At 38.2% G+C, this 13,038-nt stretch overlaps 1 protein-coding gene across 2 annotated transcripts in view; it reads right to left on the bottom strand.

Annotated features, from left to right (window-relative positions):
- MPP7 (MAGUK p55 scaffold protein 7) overlaps nucleotides 1-13,038 on the bottom strand; it is a 235,597-nt gene that overhangs the window by 171,045 nt on the left and 51,514 nt on the right. For both annotated transcript variants that reach the window (XM_072412676.1, XM_072412677.1), the window contains exon 2: nucleotides 3,698-3,777. The gene's annotated coding sequence lies outside the window, so the exon portion shown is untranslated. The remainder of the gene's footprint in view (nucleotides 1-3,697; nucleotides 3,778-13,038) is intronic.

The following is a 13,038-nucleotide window of genomic DNA, read 5'->3' as shown; positions in this document are numbered from 1 at the left end:
ATGTTCAGCTTTTTAATTTGTCCAATTACTTTTGAGCCCCTGAAATGAATTGATTGTGTAAGAAAAAAAAAACTTTTAGTTCCTCACGTTTTTATGCAATTGTTTTGTTCAACCCACTGAATTAAAGCTGAAAGTCTGCAGGTCAACTGCATCTGAGTTGTTTCATTTAAAAGTAATTGTGGTAATGTACAGAACCAAAATTAGAAAAAAGTTGTCTCTGTCCAAATATTTATGGACCTAACTGTAGATGATCACCCATCAAAAGAGATTTCAGAACTAAACTTTCTTTATGACCATTAAAGTTACAAAATAGGGTATCTCTGTGTTCTGCCTGAACATTTCAAAAGTTTACTTTGCCTGGTATTGCATTGTAACAATAACTTTGATCTGTAAAAAGAGACCAGCAAACCACACCATGGGTAACACAACACGTTATAAGTAATCACACATGGTTGCAGTTGAAGTGAAAGGTGTTGTGAATCTTCCAAAAGCAACTATGTGGCTGAAAGCAACTTACAGTGTGGTTACAGGAACCACACCTTGACTTGCCGCAGTTGCATGTAAAATATAGTTCCCAACCATTTTAAATTTTGTAGGGACCGCAGTGGAACACTGGGGTTCACCATGGGTCTGAATGGGCCCCATTCTGGAAAAGATGAAAGCCATGAGGATGGGTAAGTCCAACCATACGTCACAATGTTAAACAAGGTTCCAATGTGCACAAAGTGGTGATATTCTGATGGGACAGACTAATGATTTAGCAGACTAGGCAAAGCTGCAGTGGACCCTGGGGAGGCATCTGATGCACCTGGAATTTTGGATTATGATGATTTCAGAAACTTTTAAAACAAAATGGGGGTAGAAAAAATATTAATTCAATGGGATGAATGGAAAAAAATTAAGAAAAATCTGCTGCCTAGTATCTTTGTAGTCTTTTTACTGTATTTATTACATAAATGTCACACAGGGACAGAGTTTAATGTCATAGAATTTAATATATCACCCATTCATCCCCTCTAGTAGTAAGAGATATATAAAGAGGAAAGTACTATCACTGACGAATCGTGACCTCAGGGACACTGGCACCGGACCAGAGTAGTCCCACGGATGACAACTCTGGACATCTGGAAGGACTATTATTAAACAACTATTCAGAGTCGCTATGCTGTAGAGCTTTACAACCGTGCTTAAGAAATACATGGCAAGACTTGAAAATGGATTCAAATCCTACATTCACAAGCATGAGGAGACTGCTGCCAACACTAAGGAGTTGTTGGAAATAGCGACCAATAGACAAGAGCTTGCTGGTGCCAGCTACTCTTGGGTATATTAAGGAGCGGGAAGAATTCCCAGGATTCCGAGAGGGATAATGCATGCACGCATACAGACGCCTAACATTTCCACAAGGTAACAGAGCCAGGCTGGAAAACGTACAAATATCTGTGTTAGTATTTCAGAAACGTTGTGCTTATATCATAAAATCCTGTTAGTGCAGACCTAGCAAAAGGTCAAAGGTACTATTAATTTCTGCGTAAAGGGTGACATACATGTCAAAGGACACGGCTACCCAAAATAGATTTCCCAGTTTTTGGAAAGTAAGGACAGCGTTTTATTTATTTTTGAGGCCAGCAAACACTGTCACTTGCCCTGGTGAAAGTGCCATATATTCCTATAAACAGTACATATAAAAAATAAGACAAAGTAATTCGGTGAACTGCACCCTTTATAATGATCACAATCACTTATCAACCATTACTTATTTTTTTATGTTAAAGAACAACTGACATCTGGAATGAGTGGGAAAAAAGTCAGAAAAGACAAAGGTCAAGTCACCAGTATTGTCTGTGGTCGCCCTGCAGCTAAGTCCCTGTTCATTACAGATTTACCATGCCTTGTGTCTCTTTGCATTGAATCAGCTATCTTGGTAGGAGCAAAGTTTTACTTGCTCACATCATAGACTCCAGCAAGAACAATAAGAAGCACAGTACTGACAACACTAAATCTGACTTCAAATCTTCTGAAGCTGCAGCAGAAGTGTCTGAGATCTCACACTGAAGGTATACAACTATGAGGCTACATGCACAGGATAGCCTAGGTACCCTTACATACCAGAAATTCAAAAAAAAAAGTTTGTTTTTTTTTCCAGGGTACTGCTTTGGTACAAATAAAGCTGTTGTTTAATCTAAAATTTAACCTTCCCTGGTTCCCGTTTTCCCTACTCATCATCAGGCTGCAAATAACTTTAATATATTCTAACAAAACCATTCAATTTTTATTACATACTTTATTTTTAGACCCTGTGACGTAACCATTTGTTCCTGTGCTTCTCTCAACACAAACAGGTCATTGATAGTGGGAGAGCCAGCTAAGGGCTGTTCATAACTTCCTGAAAACACTGCAGCACCCAGCTTCTTGCAGCCTCCCGAGGTAACAGGCACGGATTATGATACGCCTCGATGGATAAAACGACTGAAATCCAATAAATGAAAAGTGACAGGCCAGGCATAGTAAGGTTAGGGAGAAAAGTGCTAGATTGTTCTGGATGTTCCATCAGCAAGGAAATAAGGGGGCTCCAACTAACTAGCTGAAGCTTTTAATGCACAAGGTGATAAGCCAACATCACAGTAAGCATTTTCAATACAGAAGAGGAGCCTGCACAACTGTGCAAGACTTGGGGAAAGGCTGAAGTTGAGCCTTAAATTGGAACAATATCTAAAAACTAAAAAAGTGTGACCAGGCAAATCCTTTATAGCCTTACCTGCCTGATTACAGGTTTTTAACTGCACTTGCATGCCCTTAAACACTGGAGTGTTCATTGAGCCCTGGCTGCCCCAGGATACCTGGCACATCCCTGGCAGCGTATGCTGAGCAGTGCATACACAGCTCAGTAAGTCAACAAACAGGTATAAAAGTATGTTTTATTGCAGAAAGGAACATGTCGCATGCCCCTTTCTGCAATCAAGTCAGCTGTTCACTGAGTTTTACCAATTCCCTTTCACTTAGGAAATCGTCACTTTTGACATTTAGTTCCACTTTAACCTCCCTAGCGGTAACCCGGAGAGTGACTCGGGGTAGAAAAAAGTTGCTACAAGTGGTAACCCCGAGGCACTCTCTGGGTTGGAACACCTAGGGAAGGTTAGTAAATAGAGTGCTTACCTGATCCGTCGGGGTCCTGCGCCATCCAGCGGCGCGATCTCTGTCTTCTTTCTTCTTCGTTCTTCCTGCTTCCGCATCCGATGAGTCACCGGGGGAGTTCCCGGTGATGTCGGTGCGTGTGTGCGTCCCGGCCGGGCGGGGCGGGAAATTCAAAATCCATTTGTATTGCATTCAATACAAAATAACTGTATTGAATGCAATACATTGGATTTTTTATGTGTAAAAGCATTACATTGTTTTTACATTTATTTTACAGTATTTATAATACTATGAGTATATTATGTTTTTTTTTTTTTTATTAAATTTTTTTTATATATATGTATATTTTTTGAATTATTCAATTTTTTTCCTTTAAATGATTTTTTGTTTCAAACTTTATTATACTCATACTATTATATTATACTGTAAAATACATTTTCATGAAAAACAATGTACTGCTTTTAGACATATAAAACCGGAAAGAAATGAACCGCTAGGGAGGTTAAAGCAAATCCAGTCTCTCTCCACCATTTAACAAAGACTATATAACAGACTTCCTTACCTGAGTCTCTTCAAAGTAAAGCTGATGTGTGCTGGGTATGGAATGACTACAAGGACTCATCAGATATTCTTGATCTGAACCTAGAAAATAAATAAACTCATCAGCTTTCAATTATTATTATACAGCATTTTTTATAGCGCCAATATAGTACGTAGCGCTGTACAATAAATAGGGGTTGCAAATGACAGACAGATACAGACAGTGACACAGGAGGAGGAGGACCCTGCATAGAAGAGCTTACAATCTAAGAGGTGGGGGAAGCAGCACACAATAGGAGGGAGTGTTATTCAATAAAAAGTATATTCTAATGCCATTAGAAAAAAAAAAAAATAAAAACATATAAACAAGCAATGTTCACCCAAAAATTAAAATGTGGGCTTGATTCAAAGCTGAAAATCAGAATACATTTCCAGTTCCACCATTGACAAGACTATTATTATTATTATTCTTATTAAACAGTATTTTTATAGTGCCAACATATTTCGCAGCAATGTACATTATTAAATAGGGACAATGGTCTCAATCTCCCTTAAGAGTCCATTGAGCAAAATGTCTTCAATTATACAGAAGAATGCAGATGTGGGATCTCTATGTTCACCTAAAGTGAGTGAATCATGATTTTTGCACTCTGGATTCTCAAAAAGCTCTTACCATTTTACATTTCTACATACGGTTGCCATATGAGATATTTTATATATATATATATATATATATATATATATATATATATATATATATAAAATTTGATGTTCCTGTCATATGCTGATTGACAGCTTAATCTGTCACAGCTAACACTTCCATAACAAACCCAGCCTGTGTTGCCATGGTAACAGCCAAGCCATATGATGGCGGACATGGCTACAGCAGGTTCAAACAGCAATTCAAGCATTTATTAAAGCTTAGTATTGCTACAAAAAAAAACAAATACAATATTTACCTCCTATACCTTGCTGTATAATAAATAGTTTAAAGGTAACTAACAACACACTCCAGAGGCCTATTTATATCTAAACTGTACCACAGACACAATCAGACCGCAATTTCTGGGGTACAACCACCAGCTACGAATAGTAAATTAGTGTCATTAATTTCAAGAAATTTCACTATTCACACAACTTGCTGTTCACAACACTCACTTGCACTGATGAAGGTACTTAGGTGCAACATTTGCGATTAATGGAACAAATCCAGTTGACCGTGATTATTACTAGCTGTGCCAATGTGATAGAACTACAATAAAATTTAAAGGCAGGGGTGGGCATGGGGAGGAACAAAGTGTGCCAAAGCATTAGGGTTCCTCCTCAGCCAAAAGGAGCCCCCACGGAGACCCCAAGTCAGTTTAGCGGGGGGGCCCTAAGTCAGTTCTGGAGAGGCCCACTGATTAAAATATGATAAAATACCATCAAGTGGATTGTGAATCGGCTTCTGCTTTTGGTGCTTTCAATGGATACAATAAAAGTATTCAAAGAGCAGTGCCGACTATGTTTGGGTTTATTATTGGAATTGTGCCAAAGCAACATAAAAAAGCCAACATATTACACAAATTATGCATTTTACTTTGGAGCACAAATGGTCAATGAGATGAAACAAAATCAACTCATGTAAATCACATGAAAATTGTACAAACGTGAAAAAGAGCAAAACACTACACTTGCAGAATTTGATTGGCTCAGTTTCAAGCCATTGCAATATGTAATTTTTGAATCTTCAGCCATTGACCATCTCTATTCCACGGAATAGTTAGGGTGAAATGTTTTTTTTTTTTCAGTTTTAGTCATATGCTATTCATTATTCATATCAGAACCTATATACAAGCATACGTTATGAAAGATATGTATTGTTTTGTGGATCCTTTTCCACATGTCACTGCTGGCAAATCTGAGTCATAAAAATATATGAGTTCCCCTGTGTCCCATTCTTCATGATGGGATGGTATTAACCACTACATGCTACTATGCATATAGCTCATATATCCTCTTCAGTACAATAGCAGAAGTCCTTGAAAACACATGCTGGAGTCCATATTTTACATAACTTCCTGCCTTTTAATCCCAGAGGATGCCTGGGATACTCGTAAGTAGTTCACTACTAAACTGTGGTTGGGTTTAGGAGGGCAGCTTACTTGCCTATTCAGAAATATCAGAATATATTAGGAGGATCATAATTTTTTATTAGCCTTTGTCCAAAGATCTGTCCCGTTACTTTGCCAGGATAGTTTGGTCTGTATAAATATAGATAAAACAAACGTAGAACAAAAAAAAAAAAAGCTATTTATTCAGGTATTACTAAACCTGAAAAGTGTATTTGCCATACTGGCACCATTCAATTCTGAATGAGAGGTATACTTTAAAATATATAAAACCCCTAAATACGAGGGGGAAAAATGATGAATTGGACCTTCATTCTGTTCCACATCAGTGACTCAAATTACTTTTAAAAACAAAGGATATTTTTTAAAGGGCAACTGGACCGAAAGGATACAATGGGCACATATAAATCAGAATTGTTTCTCGGTGTGTGAGCAAAAATCATTTTCTCTTGTTGTTCTGTGAGATGGAAAATGTAATTATTTCTAGGTAATTGCAAGATTAAGCTGTTGTGATTTATAAAATACACAGTTAGGGAACAATGAAACTCTAGTAACACAATATGATGATGATAAAAAACAATATTACTGACAATATAAATGATCAGAGCTGAACTAATGTGGTTTTAAGGAGTCAACCAGCAATGGCAGATTAGAAATCTACCTTCGGGTCATAGACCCCACTCTGCACAAAGTACATAATAATGTAGAATAAAACTGTGCTCAGTAATGTTCTTAATAATGTATGATTTATTTCCACACTTAAACATCACTTATTATAGCATAATTGTAGCGGTAACCAACTGCTAATAAAGGCAATCTGGTCTACGATGCAGAACAGCAGAACCTATGTATATGTCCTCATGCACATTTGTTTTGGGGTTCCACAATATCCTGGGGTGTCCTAGGGTCTGAAGGGTACAACTCTGCATCTCACCCCATCCTTGTTCTATTGATTACAGGAAAACAGGAAAATCTTATTTTCCCAACAGGGTAGCAAAGCAATACTAAAATTCTGACAAAGATTCTAATATACACTAAAAGAAAAGTGCGTCTTCATTGAAGTCATTTCTTTTCACTGCCTATCTCAGAGACCACCATCGCTTTCCCTCAATATACTAATATTACAAGCAGCATCAAGTCATATATCAACATGTAATATGCCTGTTCCTCAAATAATAGAGAATGTTTCTGTGCAATGAGATTTGTGTAAATCTATCAAGGAAGGAATGCAAATCGAGTGTGCCACCTGAACTCAATCTCTTCTAGGAGATCATATCTGGAGAGCCAGATAGAAGAATATACTGTTTGACAGATGTGCACAGTTCAGAGATATTTTTTTTTTCAATATCACTTGTATCTTGTATGCTATATTCACATAGCATCAACATTACAGTGTGTTTTACAAAGTCCATAGTCATGTCACGTTTTCACTCGCAATCGAATGGCTCTGCCATAGTTAAATGTCATTAACACAGTCTATGGCCAATTCAGGGGGAAGCCAATTAACCCACCTGCATGTTTTTGGGATGTAGATGTAATTGAATACCATGGTATGCCTCACTCCAAGCAAAACATTGGATTAGCTGGACACAGGGACCATACTAAATGATATGCACATTTCAATTCAAAGTTTTAAATTCTAATATTATATATCCAGTATATACACAGCCGGACACACCACCTGGCACTTTTATGGAACACCCGGCTGTTTTAGGGGTGGATACTGATGAGTTAGGGCACAGTACAGGGGCTGCCACCCACCTACCATTTCTTACCACCCAGCTTAACAAAATGTCTGGACTGAAAACTGATATATATATATATATATATATATATATATTTATATAAAATATATAAAACTCAAGGAAAACTCTGGATCAGCTATCACTTTCAGTGAAAGTCTTACAATAAATTATTGCAATCGTTGAGACCTAAACTCCACATATACAGGTAAATGTGCAGTTTATACACATACTGCATGTGAATGCTGTTCCACCTGCTAGAATTTGCATTTCAGTTCATTCAGTCAAGTTTACAGCGGTCAGCCTGCTAACCTGATTTTAATTTATTGCAGTTTGCAAAGCAAAACTAAACTGAAAAAGAGATAAAAAATTTTGAGCAGGCAAGCTTTTCATTGCGGAACGGGTATGCAGCCCTTTATGATAGGACAACGCCAGTTTCCAATTTTCTCTTGAATGTTCACTGAGCTGTACATGCGCAGCTTAGAGCAGTGTTTTTCAACCATTTTTAAGCCACGGCACATTTTTTACATTAAAAAAATCCTGCGGCACACCACAAATCAAAAGTGTTACAAAATTACACTTTGTAGCTAATTCTCGCCTCTAAAAATAAACAAGGCGCTTGAGCTACCTACTGCCACCCACTGACATGGAAGAGTATTACATTACTCTGCCAGTCACTACAGCACAGGCACTCGACAATGGTAATTGGATAATTTCCCACGGTACACCTGAAGATCTCTCACGGCACACTAGTGTGCCACGGAACAGTGGTTGAAAATCACCGGCTTAGAGTACATTACTGGCACACCTTGGTTCTGACATTAACAAACTCATGTGCACATACATGCTCAAGAGTTAAGTTATAGAAGGGGTGTTTAGTCCCAGCATACAATATCACAAGCATGACCTTGCCCTAACATGTACATGTTGACACATATACCTAACTGCACATATGCCATGCACACACCTACCTGAGCATTCACATATCATGCTATTTTTTCAAATACTATTGTTTTGGCCACTTAGAGCTGTGTATTTTGTCAAAAGTCTCCTTTTAGGTGCTAAAGGCTCCTTTAGGTTGTCTTTGTGAGCTGAAGTTTATTTTTTTACTATTAGAAATGCGGCACTTTGGCAGAGATGCAGTATTACAATCTACCTAGGTTTTCTTTTACAATCAAGATGTCCCTATGAAGGATGTAATACGATATGATAGAATACAGGGGTAAGCAACATTCATCCCTTTATTCATTTCATTCTCTCCTAAGACTGTGCTATCTTTGTACAGACTCCTCCATCTCTCCCTCGTGATTATGTCACACCAAAATAAGTGAGACCGCAAAGCTAACAAGACACAAACAGCGATTAACAGCCCTGGAAACTTGGCAGAAGTCTGTCCTGATCTGTAAATCACATAACGCCAAATCCTATTCTCTTTAATTGTATCTTCAGAACATTGATCACTGCAATACAGAAAATAATCCAACACCTGTATTCCCCCCAGAAAACAGATCCTCCATCGGCTGGGATGAGAACCAAGATTGATTGCTTAGCTCCAGCTAAATCACAATAATGGCTGAACACACATATAGGCATAACAGCTGGGAATGTATCTGTCTGTTGGGAGCTTAGATGTAAAGGTTTAGGCTTCATTTGTACATAGATTACATATTGCCTGTACTTTGTAATTTGTTTCCCCTACAGACTCTCTTGCAGCCTTATCAACTAAAGTGGAACAACATAGCATGAGCACTGAACTATTAGTTGGTTTTTCTCTACTTCTTACAGGGCACAGGTGATGGGTGGAAATAATAAAGAGAGTTAGGAACAGACAGAGGTGATAGGCAAATATTGTAGTGGACAGGAATGGATAGAGGTGGTGGGCAGAAGTGGTGATGGACCGGGGTAAGAGACAGAGGTGGTAATAGACAGAAGCAATGGGCAGAAGTGGTGATGGACAGAGGTAAAAGACAGAGGTGGTAATAGACAGAGGTACCAAGAGATGGTAACAGATTAAGGTACCAGGCAGATGAAGTAATAAACAGGGCAATGAACAGAGATGGTGGTAGACAGAGATAACAGACAGAGATAATAACGGACAGAAGCATTTGGCAGAAGTGGTAATGGACAGAGGTAAAAGACAGAGGTGGTAATGGACAGAGGTAATAGAAGGTGGTATTGGACACAGATAACAGACATAAATGGCAACAAATTAAGGTACCAGGCAGAAGAGGTAATAAACAGGGTAATAAGCAGAGGTGGTGACAGACAGGGATAACAGACAGGGATGGTAACGGACAGAAGCAATGGGTAGAAGTGGTAATGGACTAAGGTAACAGACAGATGTGGTAACATACAGAGGTACCAGGCAGAAGTGGTGATAAAAAGATGCAACAGGCAGTTGTGGTGGTCAGTGAAAAGAGAACTGGTAATGGACAGAGGAAAAGGGCAGAGGTGGTAATGGACTAAGGCAACAGACAGGTAAGAGGCAGATATATTATTGAACAGAGACAAATAACTGAGCTAGTGATAGACGTAATGAACAGAGGCAATAGCCAGAGGTAACAGACAGACATAATAGACAGTGGTAACTGACGGACGTCCTAATCTCAAGGCTGCCTTGAGAATTGCCCAGAATTATTTTGGCAAGTAAACAGTAAATATTTAAAGTACGGCTGAAGGAATAATAAATGACATTTAGTTTTTTAAAGCACCGGCATTTTTTATAAATAAATACATAATTTTTTTACAATTTTGGCTACCTATTGGAGCCACTTTACGATTGGATAAACTCCAGCGAGGGCTGCATCACACTTCTGTGCATTGTGCACAGCCACTTGTAATCGCCACTGTAAGCCCCATGTAATAGGGTGACAACTCAAAAGAACAAACACCGAGACAGGGGCAGACAGCTGTCACCTTATAACAGGTGCCTGAACAACAGACACTCATATCAGGAACACTAAGCATTATTTTAACAAAAGCTGCAGAAAAAAACATTGTGAATGACTTTAAAAATGACTTTAAAAACACTGAGCTATTTGTAAGATAAAAGGGTCCGGCACTGTCTCATGCATAAATTCATTTTTACCACTTGGTGTCCTCAGTCTTTCAAGTTCAATGATGCAGAGAGTTTTTCAATCTAAAAGACTAAGGACATACTGTGAGTACAGGGTGACATCAGCCCGCACCTTCAGGGGCAACACCAGCATGGAGGAAAGAAGAAATGACTTTGGCTATGCCTTCTTTGCACTATCATGGCCCACCTACTACTAAAAAAGAATACCAGACCAGTGGAAGGACTGCTCATAGGACTTACTTGAAGACAGCTAGAAAAAATATTAAATTATTATTAATATTACTATTATTAATAAACAGGATTTATATAGTGCCAACATAATATGCAGCGCTGTATATTAAATATTAAAAATAAATGACATATTGCTGGGAAGACTGGAGATCAGAGCTGGGCTTTAACATTTATTGAATTTGCGGGTCAGCATATGAGTACCCTATTATAATGGATTAGGATTACTCCAAGAAGCCCTTTTCTGACAATGAATGGTATATACAAGCACTACTTGTTCTATCCAAATATGTGAAAAAAAATGTTTGAATTGTGGACCCATTCTGAATGAATAAGGAGAGGGTCTATGGCAACAAATACATGTTTATGGGAAAGTATTGCTGTTTCCATCCGCTACCCTCCTAATTGAGTGGGGTTTACATGCTGCAAGTAACAAATATACCTGTATTTTTTCCTGAAGAAGTGGCATTAGTCCGTGAAACGCGTAGAAGTATTGTGGGTGTACCCCAACCCTACAGGAAAATCCTTGGTTTGCATGTATTTTAAATGTAATAAGTTTAATTGTTGTGTTTTTAAGTATACCCAATAAAGGCTAAAAAATGTATTATACTGAGAACTGTGTGATAATATGAATTTCTAATTGGGCTTTAAAGTCCCAGTATATGTTTTTTTTCTTAATTGGGCTTTAACATGTTAATATTTGTAGTAATATTTCTCTCTGTTAAGAGATTTTAATAACTGACTCATTAACTCATTGTCAGTATTTCACAATATGCAATATGAACAATATAGAGAACAGTAATTTAAGAGTTCTCTAAATTTGAAAAGAAACTACATTAAAAAGGCACGTACTCAGAGGGATGTAAAAATCCAGAAATCAGCCCGTTACATAACACTACATACAGACAAATTACCCACTGCAAGTGGTTCATGTAATGCACAAGAGAAATAACATGCAATGATAGGTTATGTATGTCTCTGCTCACCTCTCTGTATCTGCAGCACCGTATGACAAAAATTACGCCTGGCTCTTCATTTTTATTTTTATGTAATCTCCTGTGGTGCTCCAATCCCACAGTCAGCAATCTAAACACAGCAAGATTCTCATGCAAATCTCCTGCGACAGTCTCACTGTAATGATTCCTTACAGGGACCCTTTGAGGGATGGAAAGCTTTGCAATGCAATGTAAGCCGAGTGTGTACAAGTGAGTAATGCCCAATGAATAAGAACAATATGATATAGAAAAGTTAATGTAAGAGCACGGTCAGCCCTGATTGAAGCATATATTGGTAACAGAGAAGGAAATGCAAGGTACAATGCAGATGCTTGGTGTCTGGTAGCTGGAAGAGAAGCACAGAAGTAAACCAGAGAACAAGCTGTTAATACTGGATACCAGGCACAATGCAAGAAAACTGCCGAGACCTGGGAACTCACATGGAGAGAAAATAAAAAGGCACCTTGCAGGAGATAATCCAAGTTATACCGCGTCTGGAAGGTGTCTTCGATGAGTATAGGAAGATAAAACAGCAGAGACGTCTGATGCCAGCACCTGGAATCAAGGCAGAGAGCTGCCAGCAGCAACCGGCAGGCATTACACCCCTCTTTCCGATATTACTAACCAATCAGAAGCACAGACATGTTACTATCTCAATGATAAGTCTAAAACAGATCCAAAAGTAATCGTTCAAATAGGGCAATTAAAAAAAACTGATCATACAAAATAGTGTTTTGTTTTAAACAAAGTTCTGCAGAACTTTCTTCTGGTAAGGTTGCAGTACCATCAGGTAGCCATACATATAGAGCCATTTGTGCAGGTACAATAAAACTATTCAGGCATCTGAGCAAATAAACACACAGGTGAAATATGTAAGTGACAGATGCTTTACCTGCCAAATAACATTTACTTCTTTCTGGCTATTCTGGATAGTGCTGCTTTGTCTGACCTGATTATATTTGGCTACAGTTTGCAGGTCTTGTCCCTATCCTAGCTTGTGAATGGACAGTGAAAAAGAAACAGTATGCTCATGAGTTATTTTGTTAGTCAATCACTATTTCCCTTATTAGCCCACAAGCACTCCAGAACAGCTTATAGGCTTCTTGTGCTACTTCTTCCTCTATCAGTTTAAACTTAGGTATAGAGGGCCTGCAAGAGGCGGATAGCAAGGCAAATTCCAATACTTACACTGCTTTCATTAAAAAAAAAAA

Source organism: Pyxicephalus adspersus, chromosome 5 (assembly GCF_032062135.1).
Source record: "Pyxicephalus adspersus chromosome 5, UCB_Pads_2.0, whole genome shotgun sequence".
Classification (NCBI taxonomy): Eukaryota; Metazoa; Chordata; class Amphibia; order Anura; family Pyxicephalidae; genus Pyxicephalus; species Pyxicephalus adspersus.
The sequence above is the reverse complement of the archived record's forward strand: the minus strand, read 5'-3'. Positions and strand labels throughout refer to the sequence as shown.